General features: G+C 42.5%; 1 long non-coding RNA gene across 4 annotated transcripts in view; it reads right to left on the bottom strand.

The window, feature by feature from the left end:
• Nucleotides 1–3116: 3116 nt before the first annotated feature.
• The window catches only part of LOC106027418 (uncharacterized), a 21652-nt gene continuing 12380 nt past the window's right edge, over nt 3117–12388 (bottom strand). For 2 of the 4 annotated variants that reach the window (XR_010048892.1, XR_010048891.1), the window contains exon 4: nt 4286–12339. This is a non-coding gene — a long non-coding RNA (uncharacterized LOC106027418). Of the gene's footprint in view, nt 3377–3531; nt 12340–12388 lie in introns of those variants that run through there. The other 2 variants (XR_010048893.1, XR_010048890.1) reach the window with 2 other exon arrangements.

The following is a 12388-nucleotide window of genomic DNA, read 5'->3' as shown; positions in this document are numbered from 1 at the left end:
CTAGAGCGCGCTCTGGCTGCTCCAAACTTACGAAATAGCAAATTTTGTCTGCTGGCGTGAATTTGGAGAATTCACTTGAAAATATTTTTAAAGCCTAACAAAAAGATTCCATCTGGCCACCCGAACAGACTCAGGAAAGAAAGAAACTGGAAAGAAAACGTTTGCAAACTGGCTGCATTTTTCTTAGGCGGGCTTCCCTTAAGCTCCCTACTGAAAGAGGCAACCTCTTCTTTTATTTGTAGCTGAGGAAGTGCGTTTTAGATATGACCGGAGAAGTCACCTGAGCCAGAGTTCATGTGATCACGGGTGTTGGCGAGAGGGTAGTTGGCCAGAGGACAGTTGCAAAAATCATTTGAAAGTGCATTACAGAACAGCTCTCCTGGAGCTGTTTGCAGACTGCAAAATATACTTTCAAACTGTACTGCAAAGGCTTCCACTTTACAGTAAGTAAAGAGGCTTTCTTCACTCAGTTCTGGACAACAGGTTTCTAATCTGTACTTTGTATATTCGAGTTAATTTGCCCATGCCAGAAAAATATATGACAATAGTTATGTTACATGGCCTGTCCGTTAACTTACATAATCACAGGTGTGGCTGTATATTAATAACTATAAGGCACTGGTTTCCTGTCCTTTTCAGATTTGTAGAATACAGAATTTTAAGAATAAAAATAACTGAAATAAATTGCAAGATATTTATGTAGGGCTTGGTGAAAACTATGGTTCAGTCTTCTTTTTAAAATTATGACAAAATACAAAGTATTTAAGGACGATAATTAAATATTGAATTTAAATAAAGCTTTAAATAATTTTTGTTCAGTACTGGAAATTGAATCCAAGGCTTCTCACTGAGCTATATTCCAACCTTTTTGCATTTCTTATTTTTAGAGTGGTCTTGTTAAGCAGCTAAGTTGCCTAGGCTTTGCTTGAATTTGGAATCTTCCTGCTTCGGCCTCCCAAAATGCTAGGATTACAGGACTGTGCCATCATCCCCAGTTTAAAGGAGACCCTTTTAAAGTCAAGAGGAACTTGAGTCTGATTTCATAAGCATAACGTTTTGCTACATGGTTTTATGTTGAAACAGCTCGATACGCTTACTAAGATGTTTGAATAATGATCTCATCACATTTTTAATTATAGCCTTTAGATGAGGGAGTAACGAATTTAAAATGATTAGCATGTTAAAAAAATTTTAAGCCCCTGAAACCAGATTTTAAATACCCAGTAACTTTTTCTTCCCCTACATGTGCTGTAGGTCACAGTAACTTGTGTGAATTTCAAATAAGATTAAACTTTTTCAGACTTGGTGTTTGGAAACCACAAAGCTATGGTATGCAGAACACATATGCTTGGTTAGAGTAGGCGGCCTGGATCCTGCTGGAGAGGACCATCAGCCCCAAGCAGGAAGTGCCTGGAGATGAGCTCAGTCTGCCTTTGCAGGGTGGGAGCCAGTGCTCCACATCATGCCAGTCTTTGCCCCTGACCACCCTTGGGCTCTGCCCACTCTCCACTGCCAGGTGGGGTACCAGTTACTTCCTCTGGCTCAGACTGGAGCCCTGCTGTCCACAGCCGCTGCTGCTTAGTTGCAGCATTTGGGGCTGGACCAGCAAGGCATGTCACACCCACAGGGGCCACAGAATACATCATGAAATTCTGCTCTCTCCCCAGAACCTTTCAACCACTGCAGATGACTGCAAAGGCAGCAGCCCTGGGGCCTCAGGCCCTTCCGGCCCAGCTTTGGGGTGAGCACCAGTAGTATATTTCGGCTTGTGGTTGTGTAAAATGTCACCTTTAGCTTCTGCAGTACTGCTTCTGGTCCTGCCCAGGACCCCGGGAGAGGAGTGCAGGCCGGGATGAAAGGGCAGACCTCCCAGTCCTTGCTTTTGCTTGGGACTGTGCTTAAGAACCACCTGTCTCCATCATTTAGCAAAGTGGGATCAGCTAGGAAACAAGGGAGACGGGGGTGCCAGGCAGAGATGGAGGCGCTCCATGGGGAAGGGGTGGGAAGACCCCATGGCTTCCTGAAGGGGAATTCCTCAGTCCACTCAGCCGTGGCTGTTGTGTGGCATGCATGTGTGTGTGTGAAGGCTGTGTACACTGAGCCTGTGTGTGGAGACCATCGGTTCTCACGTGCAGAAAGTTCAGCTTTAGGTCTCTGCAAGTGTTTGAATTGCACGCTGGTGTAAACGGTGCTTTTGGTTTTACTTGCTTAGTGTTGTGACTTCCCCAAATCTGAGCTCCTTGAACCATAATTTGAAAACAGAAACTAGTGCTCCACACTTCTGGTCCACCTGCCAAATGAAAAGTGATGGAGCATTCCTTAATGGTGCTCTCCGAAATGGACTCTCATGGAAGAGGTGCCTCTGTACATCTAGTATGTGTTATGCCCACTGGAAGAAGACAGGGCTGCCCTCAGCAACTGTGAAACACCTTAGTCTTCCTAGTGCAGTGCCTCCCCTTAGGTTACTTTCCTCTTCTGGCCAGCCTCTGGGCCATGACTCAAGAGGCCAGTGAGCTTGAGGTGGTTGCCAGGTCCGCCATTGGGAATCAGAAGAGGTGGGGCTCAGATATCTGCTCCCTCCTGGCTGGGAGATACGAGCCCAGGCTGCCTCCAAAATAAGTGGCTGCTTCTGCTGTCTGAAGGCTCAGAACCTTGGGAACCCACAGGGGCTGCCTGTCTCTTCTAGCCAGAGTCTGGGGGAAAGCTCTCGGGGTGATGATGCAGTGAGCAGAGTGGGCACAAGGCCTGTTCCCAGGGTGTCCACAAGAATTCTTGGGGAGACCTCTGTGCCACTGGCCCTCAGCTTCACAGGACTGCAGGCCAACCCTCCCTCTCAGACAGTGTTCTTACCTGAGACTCTGACAGGCAGCAGCACCCACAGGGCTCTGGGAGCCAGTGTGAAACTTGTCAGGACCGGGCAGAGCTTGGGGTACACAGAGCCATTATCATCCTCATTAGTATTTGTTTTGAAAGCTAAACAAATATCTTTATTTTGCATGATAAACATTCATACCAGAGCAGCTGCATTAACAGCATTCTCTAGTTGTAGACACTTAAATGTATTGGTAAGCTTGTTATTTTTCCATAGAAAACATTTCTAAGGTCTGTAAGGTTAAAGTTATTAGAAAATTCATGAAACTATTAAAATTTAAAGTGACTGTTGGTTTGATATAATATAGTCTAGTTTTAGCCAGAACTGGTATTAGAAAGGACATTTTAGTTCATTTTTTTAGTTTTGATTTTTATTGGTACATGTTTGCAGGACATGATTACATTCCTCATGACAAGCTGACACATGTACACAGCACATCTTAATTTTTTTTATGTGTTTCTTCCAGCCACACTCCATCTCTTGGTCACCTTTGCCCAAAGAAAGCTGTGTAAAATTACAAATAAATAATATATATATTAAAGACAATAAATACTAAGTACCACCTCCTGACTGTTATCTTACACTGTTGTCTAGGACTCAATCACTATTGTGTCTGCACTCAGTGGGTGGTGGAAATGTTACTGCTGCACAATTCTTACCAAAGATGCTTGCGTGGCCTCATGCTGGTGGCCTAAAGCACATCCTGTGGAAGCATTCACCCTGGGGAGAGGAGTAGGAGGACACAGATCTGGGCAAGAGGTTCAGGGTTGCTGGTTAAACATGAACTAGCACATGACTGTCTCTGAGCATTGTTTGTTTTTTGGTACTTTTGCCACACTTTAAATTACAAGTAAATGTTTTTGTTCCACATCCTCCTCTTCCTCATATTTAATAACAGTAACTCTTGGATCACCTTAGACCTTAGCTGCATCCCTGAGCCTACAGCAGCGCCACTGGGAGAGGGCTGGCAGACTCCAGCCATCTGTCCCAGTGGGCCACTAGGCAAGGTGGCACTCACTCTGGGGCAGTGGGCGGGGCACTTCCGCTCAGAATGTCAGCTCTGGCTGATGGCATAGTTTCTGGACCAGTGCTTTCCACTGGCCTCCGAAGAGTCACCTTGGAAATTCTCATGCAGTAGAGGCAGGTTTGGGCCCCAAAATCTGAATTCCAGAAAGTGTGAAGGGACTCTTTTACAAGGAAGTATGAGCCAAGTGCCAAGAACACTTTTGGGATTCACATCTTTGCTTCACATTTTCTAATCTTTTGTGATCTTGGGCAACTCCTTCAACTTACCTGTGCTTGAATTCTTTATTTGTATAAAGGAAAAAAGGAAGAGCTACTCTGTTTTCATCTTATTTTGCATAACATGAAACACAGTACCTTGTGTTCACAATATACATAAGAGGAGAAAGGTAAAATCAATTAGGCCTTTATTGATAATGTGCTAAAATACTTTTGAAGATATACTTTCATTTACTGGTTAGTGATGGTCACTAATACAATCATTCTGAAAGTTGCTAAAAATAACCCAATTTTATATTTGATGCATCTGAAATTTAGAGATAAATTATGCAAGATAACATACAAAGCCAAAATTCTAAGCCGCCTTCATTGCATTCTAAATATGTAGCCATGGGGCTGGGGATTTAGTCAGCAGCATAAGTGCCTGCCTTGCAAGAATGTGGTTGTGAATTCCATCCCCAGTATCAAAAAAAAAAAAAAAAAAAAAAGAAAAGAAAGAAAATTAAAATATGTAGCCACTGAATTATACAGGGAAATGCCCTGGGTGTGGGTGATACACCATGATCTGTCCACATGGCAGACCATGAAGCCACAGGCCTGTGCTCCTCACTTCTCCCACAACTTACTCTAGGCCACACCTGGTGCCCTCCCATCCCAGCCTGATTGAAACCCATGCCAATGTGGTTCTGGTGAAGGGAACTCGTGGCCATCACCACCCTGCTCAGAGCTGGCATTCACAGACCTGGGCAAGTGCAGGAAGATGGCAGCATGTTTTTGGCTGCAGTAATTAAATATGCGAAAGCCTCAGCTGCCCCAACCTAATGTGTGGGCAACAGCCATAGCTGCTCCCAGAAGAACACTGATGGGGAGCTCCCCAGAGTCCACGCTCCATGTTTTTAATTTATATCTGATTTCAAAGCAATTCATGTTTAGTAAAGCCACTCCGGAAAATAGAGATGAAGGCATTGAGATGGGCAGCAGCTGTAACATTTTAGCAAGCATCAATCTGGTTTTCTGTCTAAGACAACTATTAAGACTTTACTGCCACGTCTGTCATCCTAACACTGAAGAAGCTAAGGCAGGAGGATTGCTGCAAGTTCAAGTTCATCCTGTGCTACATAGTGGGTTCAAGGTTGGGCTGAACTACAAAGCAAGACCCTGTTTCAAAACAATCGGAAAAAAAAAAAGACTATTATTGGCAAGGTTCTGACATCTTGTCTCACAAAGGGCTAGGAACGTAGCTTAGTGATAGAGAACTTCTGAGTTTAATCCCCATATCACAGAACAGCTGTGTGCAAAACCCAGGGGTCTACAGCTTCCTCAGGGAGAGACACACATGGGACAGTCAGCTAATACCTGTAAAAGGCAGCTTGTGATCAGAGCCAAGGAGGAAGCGGATAGGTGGAGGAAGTGTGACAGCTGTGGGGAGATGATTCCACCTCAGAGGTCAGAGCTTGCTTTCTGAGAATGTGACTCCCTCGTACAGATAATGCTGTAGATGACGGCAACCTGTCATGAGGCCAAAGTCACTGCATATAACTAGATACTTGTCACTCCATGGATGCATCTATTTTGTTACTAGTTGATGTGGAGAAAGTCTTAAGTAAGCAAAGGTGATTTTACCGGGTACCTGCACTTCATAAATGATGTGACTGAGGTGAGGTGGTGACTCAGAATTCCATTACTATCAAATGATGGAAGCAGACTCAGAGTCCAGCTTTTTGGACTCTAAATCCCATCCATTACGTGTGGCTCTTTCCAGAAAGATGAATAAAAAAGAATGCTGTACTATCTAATTCTTACAAGTATACCAATCAGATATGATCAATTTCATAGTATTTATATTTTTCCCCAGATGGAAAGTCTGGAGTAAAAGAATGAACATGTTTTAGAGCATGTGACACCCACGTGCCAATTTTTGTTTTCCTTTTACTTGTTGCATGTTTTAGAAAAGCTATTTAATTCCTCTGAGACCTAATTTCCATATTAATGAAACCAAGAAACTTAGTAATTGCGCCTATTATTTCAATGTTTAAATGTAGAAAACAGAGATTATAATAAAAAGACCCTTATAAAATATGAGCTTTCCAATGCAGTAGAACAGGTTTGGGAGCCCTTGTTGGTGGCTGGATTTTCCTTTCAACCCAACAGGGCCCAGGTTAGTAACAGAAACCCCTGGTCTGTGCGTGGAGAAACCAGCGTAAGCAATTCAGCAGGTTGAAGCTGTCTCACTGTGGTTTTTCTTTTTAAGACACCAAGGCTTCCGGTTTCCTTTAGTGTTTCTTTTACTACATTCACTTTATTGCATCATTAGTTTTGTGGTCACAGTTTCATTTTTACCATGTGAACTGGATTATCCCATTGCAAATCTCCCTCCAGTTCTTGGAAAAATAATCTGAATCTGATAAGGCATAGGACATTTTTAAGGAAATACCCAACTAAGAATCTGTGAACTATTTAACACAGTTTGCAGATGCTTTGGGAGATCTTAAAGGGCTCTGTAGAAAGGTGGATTTCAAGGTCCAGTTTCGAGTCTCAGGGACTCCATGGAGCGCTCATTGTTTCAAACATGGGCTTTCCTAGAGGCTCCCAGAGGCTTATCTTCTTCTAACCCAGCTGGGATGCCACATACCAAGCAAAAGTGGCTGAACCCATGGAGAAATTTAGGGCTCCAGGAGACTCTCCCCAGTGCTGGTCCGCACCCAACTAAAGGCTGATTTCCCGGGCTTTCCTGGCATGGGGCAGTCTCACTGCAGTGTTGTGGCCCCAGCATCTCCTAGGGTACCCAGTGGCTCTGAAGGGGCAAGCACCTGAAAGCTAAGAAACACGGTAAATAATCTCACTTCCCTTGGACTCCTCCAAGGGAGTTTTCTTCTCTCTTTCCCCTCCTTTTATAAAGAAAGCAAGATCTGAGCTAGCTGTGGCAAAAACAGAAACGAGTTCGGTCGACCCTTGAATTATGACTGGCCTCACAAATGAACAATTTCGGACCAGAAATTTAGGTTTAACTTATGACTGACATCTTGAGTTATGGCCCAAAAGGCAGCAGGTTGTAAACAGACTGGCGATACCAGGAAAGTGCACATTAGCATCAGTCTGAGCCCAGGTGTGTGTTTGTGAATGTGACGTGAGTCTGTGCTTCATGTAATCGCTACGATTACTGCTGTCAGAACGGTCCAAAAAAAGCTAGAAAAGAAGCTAAGGAAGGGTAGGTAAGGAAAACAATCACAATCGAAAAGATAAGAGAAAGACAGATGAGCTTAGACCAGTTTTTAGTTCTGAGCTAGAAGCAGGTCCTAGCGGGCTACAGACTGTTCTGAGGAGAGAGAGGACAGCAGAGCCAGGTTCCTGATGCTCCTGTGGAAGCAGTTACTCCTTCCAAACAGCAATTGCCTCCCGCTGCGTCCTCCTTTCCTGTAAGCCAAAGGTGTCCACTTGGATAGAGACTTGGACAGTGCGAAACTGTTCCTGGTAAAGATTTTGTAACTTCTTGGTGAATACACTAGGAAAATTATTGGTGTTCCTGGTAAATTATACACATTATATAACCCTTTTATCATGAAAAGGTTAGGTAAGGGGTACTTTGGGAGGTTTGGAATGTATTATAGGTGTTTCCATTATTTCTTATGGGAAAAATAATTTCAATTTATATCCAACTTTTGTTACAACCAGCCCTTGTGAATGAATTGAGTTAGTAAGTGAAGGACCTGTTGTAATTCTATACTAGTGGTTGTATGTCTGAGTTCATGGGCTTGTTGATGGTCTAAATTCAAGAATTCATTATTATAAGATGGGATCACAATTAACATTTAAGTGAATTAATATAACTAAATCAAAACATTGTATAAACAAACAGAAACAAATGCACTCACTGTTCTCTGTGGAGAAAAAAGTACTTATTTACCAAGAACTGGGGTACATGAGATTTGCTCCAGTGGGAAACAAACTCTTCAAACAAGTACATTAAGAAATAAATGCAGTATGTACAGGTTGTACACATGCTGCCATGACGTTTCTAGGTTTATCACATTGCAGAGGTTGTGAAAATGGCAGACTCTCACACCATAAGCTCCCAAAGGCTTCTGAAGAAAGAAGCAAACCCTTGGACCAACATTAGAAACCCTAATGTCTCAAAAAGAGAAAGTGGACTTAGTTCGGAATGTATACAGTAAAGGTGTAAAAACACTGGCATCCCATTCCGAAAGCTGGTGTTCACGCTGTAAAATGTTTGCCTGCCAGTACTTGGTGCACGAGTTTACATCTAATTGAGTTTTCATGTTTCCTGAACAGCAGCAATAAGAAAAAACTCACAAGGGGAAGCAAAAGCTGCCAATGCAAAGCATTAACACAAAACATCTCACAGCATAGCGAAGAAAGTAACAACCTCTTTGATGGGACAGGAGAATGTAGCTCAGAGTCTGAACCCCACACCACGAACATATAACACAACAACCCCATCCCTATTCTACCTGAGCAGCACCTTTTAGATCAGAGCTCTGTTTAACTTGCTGATTAGAAGAATTTCTTTTGATCCTAATAGAAACATTTCCTAATTTGAAGTCAGTTCAAAAGCCCTCTAGGTTTTTAAAGTCCATGAGTTGCATTTTCCTTAAAGGCCTTCTGGACTTTCCTTTAAGGCTTTTCCTTAAAGGACTTCTGGTCACCTAGGCTACTATTAATTCTATTTTTTTTTTTTTTTACTTTGGGCAACTTATTTAATTTTTGTGTGCCTCAGTTTTCTCTCCCATATAATAATGGATATTAATATATTTTATATTATAATGTTGTTCTCAGGAGTTTGCCAGGAGAACAAGACAATGCAGAACACATAATTTATAGTATTATTTATAATGGTCACCCAAGGAGTCAAATACAAAGAAAATGTAGGATATCTGTCCACAACACTAAAGACCTAGAAAATCCAACCAAGGGCCTGGATCCCATGGCAATACCCTGCATGAGTTCAGCTGGAGGCCTAGAGCCCATGACAATGACTCACGCAAGTCTATTTCATGGATCTGAGCTGGAAAGGCTCAAAGATCAGCAGTGGAAGCCAGAAAGTCTGAGCCAGTGGGGTGAAGGATCTGTGCCAGCAGGCTGAGGGATCTGCACTGGAGACAAGCAGCAATGCTCAAAATAAGGATCAGGGCTCCCCTGAAAACTACCACAGCCATCCTCAGCAACAAGGAGGTCCCGGGCTCCTCCGACAGTGAGAACAGCCGAGTTCATATCAGGAAGTCAGTGTGACAGACTTCTGGAGATTAACAGCACTATCTTCCCCTCCGGAGCCAGGAAGCACTGCCTAAAGTAAGGACTAGAGCTTCCTCAAAGCGAACTGCAGCCATTCTCAGCAACAAGGTTCCAAGCTCCTCTTACAGTAACAGCTGAGTTCGTATCAGGGGAGCCAGCATAACGAGCTCCTCCAGGAACACCAACAGCTCAAAAGAACCAACAGCTCCTAACACCACCACTTCGGAGAACCCACAATGCTACTTTTCCTCTCCAGGTCTCCTTTTTGTGCTGGCCACTTTCCTCAGGTGGATCATCTATACCCAGAACTATGCTGATTCAGTTCAGCTGGTGTTTAAATTGACCACTAGTTTTTAATCCATCACATATAATTTAAAATATTTTAAATGTTTTATAATAAACCTCCAGTTGTAAAATGAACGTTTATTCCATGTTTCAACTTCTCTGAAATAAGTGTCTCACCATCATAAAAAAAAAAAAGTACTGTCATAATCGATAGCATTTTTTCTTAGTGGAGCTGAACAGAACATCTCACAGATGATGTCTTAGAGTAGATGAAACATGATAATGACAACTTTGTGGGGTTTAATTGAGCTAAAAAATAAAATGCTTAGAGTTATGACGGGCTAATAGAAATCGCATGGTAACTATAATTTATGATTCTGAATCATGGATGGATTGTAAATTAATTCCCCCTTGGTGACCCTCTGGATTGTTCTAGTTTTCCTACCAGTGTATATGACATTGAATGTGCTGCTATGTAAAGATTTATGTGTGTCTCTATATAGGACAGACACTTAGAAGTGGAATTACCCGGTCAAAAATCATGAACACATTTAAGGGATGGACTTCTAATAATAGTGATTGGCAAGTTAGTCACACTCAGGTTAGAAAGATCCCTCATTCTGACCTGGGTCTTTGTTTCAAACTTCTTCAATTTTTACACATGTCAAACTGGGGAAAATAACATTTGTAGGTATATTGTGATGTTTAAGTAATATGTGGTAAAACACAACCTAGTGAGGACACATAGTAAGTTCAAAGCCAATGCAAACAACGAAGACATTGAGAAGCAGCGCTGTCCTGGACTGCACCCCACTGGGAAGGAGCCCTCACAGGACAGTGGAATCCCGGTTTCCAACAGTGACCCCAGGCGGCCTGCACAGAAACAGCAGCAGCAGCAAAGTGGATGTTGTCACAGATCATTAGATTTACCAATTCCTTCCCATGGCACTTTTTTTTCTCTTTAAAAAAAGCTTCATTTGCTGCATACAGCCTAGGGAATGCACAGTAAATGGACCAGGATCTGAAAAGTCTTTCAAATACAAAGCAGCCAATGATAACTAAACTACTAATGCGCTTGGAAACAGAACCCTAAAACTTTTTTCAAAAAAATTTATATAGTTTGTTCTTAACCTTAAAAAAATTCGTATTTCAAGTTGTAAACTTACCCCAGTAGTGTACTATGAAATGGTTTTGAAATAACAGAAACAGATAAGACCACAGATGTAAGAGGCTCGGTGATTCTTCACTGGCCGTCAGCAACATTTGTTTTTAAGGTAGTTTGCTAGTAGCCATGCCAAGATTTTTTTTCAAATAACTTACAGGAAATACAACACAGTAACAACTCTGGGGGCTCAGAGTTTCATACAGTTCTTCCCTGGAAGGTCAGTACTTCCTTCATGCACGTCAAGGGATGAGGATCCGGGCCACGCTGCATTTTGTTGGAATATCCATTCCAACAGACTTGACCTTTGGACACAGCATCCTAGGTACCGCACCAGGAACACCACACAATTACTTTCTGTCATTTAAGAAAGAGAGGGGAATGTCAGCACATTTAGAGGCCTCAGCAGGCATTCAGTAATAACATAGAATGGCTAAATAAATATTCCTTACATATAAAAACCCAAGCTGACGGGGGGAAAGGTATTTGGGAATCTCTTAATTTAAAAAAAAATCTAGAAGGATTTGCTAAGGGCATGATCCTATTGTTAACTCACAAATAAGGATTTAGCCATCCACAAACCTTGAATGAGGTTGGATGTGCCTCTAACATGACAGAGACACACAGCTGTGTATTTGCTGTCTACAGCGCGCATCGCATTTTCCTTGATACAGTCATTAAGAGCAATCTGAATTGATGTAGTTCATAAAATAAACCCTGGTCTGAGCATGTCACTGTAGCTTACAGTTACTGCTGCTAAGCAAAAACCTTTAGGCACAAAACTATGCAACAATGTATTCACTTCCTAATAAAACAGACCCTTCTGAAGGCATTGAAATAAAATGATTCCATTTTGTATTAAACCATGTAAGGTGGAACTTTGCAACAAGAAAGCATTAAAGGATACTTACAAATCCTTTTAACTCCTACCAGTCTTTTCTCCTCCTGGACTTGCACCTGCCCAAATTCACCCACAAGTGCTCGGTGCAAGGAGAGCCCTGCTTGGTGGATTAACACCATTGTTCAGGCCACAACTGTCCTTACATGTTTTGCATGAAACATGATAAGAAGACCAGAAGCTTAACTTTCTGCTGGGTCTTGTCTACAGTAGCGTACATTCATTGTCTCTGAAGGCCGTACTTCAAAAACAAGAGCATTAGGAAATCAAAGTTTTATATTGGACAACTTAAATGCAAAGATGTCTTACACAAACATAATAAAACCTTGAATGTACCTGTACTCTGCTATTGAAAATAGCACTTATAGAAGAGAATCTCCCCAGGCAGAATGAAAAAAATACAGCGAAACAAAAATGCTTCACCAAAAACCCAGGAAGAAGTATGAAAGCCACGAGCTGTTTTCTCTACCAGAGTTTTCCATTCGTCCCAGACTTGCCAAACGCGGAGGGTCCGAGTTGGGAGGAGGCCAAGAGCACAGTTAATAAGGCAGGCACCGGAGCCCGGGCACGGTGACCATGGGAGCGTCCCAGTGTTTGGACTCTGCTGCGCTGAGTCTTCCCCATGCTGGCCTAAGGAGAGATGGAGGGTTCAACTACAGGGACACCGCTGACCCTCAAT

The sequence above is a fragment of the Cavia porcellus genome, unplaced genomic scaffold (genome assembly GCF_034190915.1).
Source record: "Cavia porcellus strain 051 isolate PalLab524CR breed Dunkin Hartley unplaced genomic scaffold, mCavPor4.1 scaffold_7, whole genome shotgun sequence".
In the NCBI taxonomy this organism is placed as follows: domain Eukaryota; kingdom Metazoa; phylum Chordata; class Mammalia; order Rodentia; family Caviidae; genus Cavia; species Cavia porcellus.
Note: the sequence above shows the minus strand (reverse complement) of the source record. Positions and strands in the feature narration are given on the sequence as shown.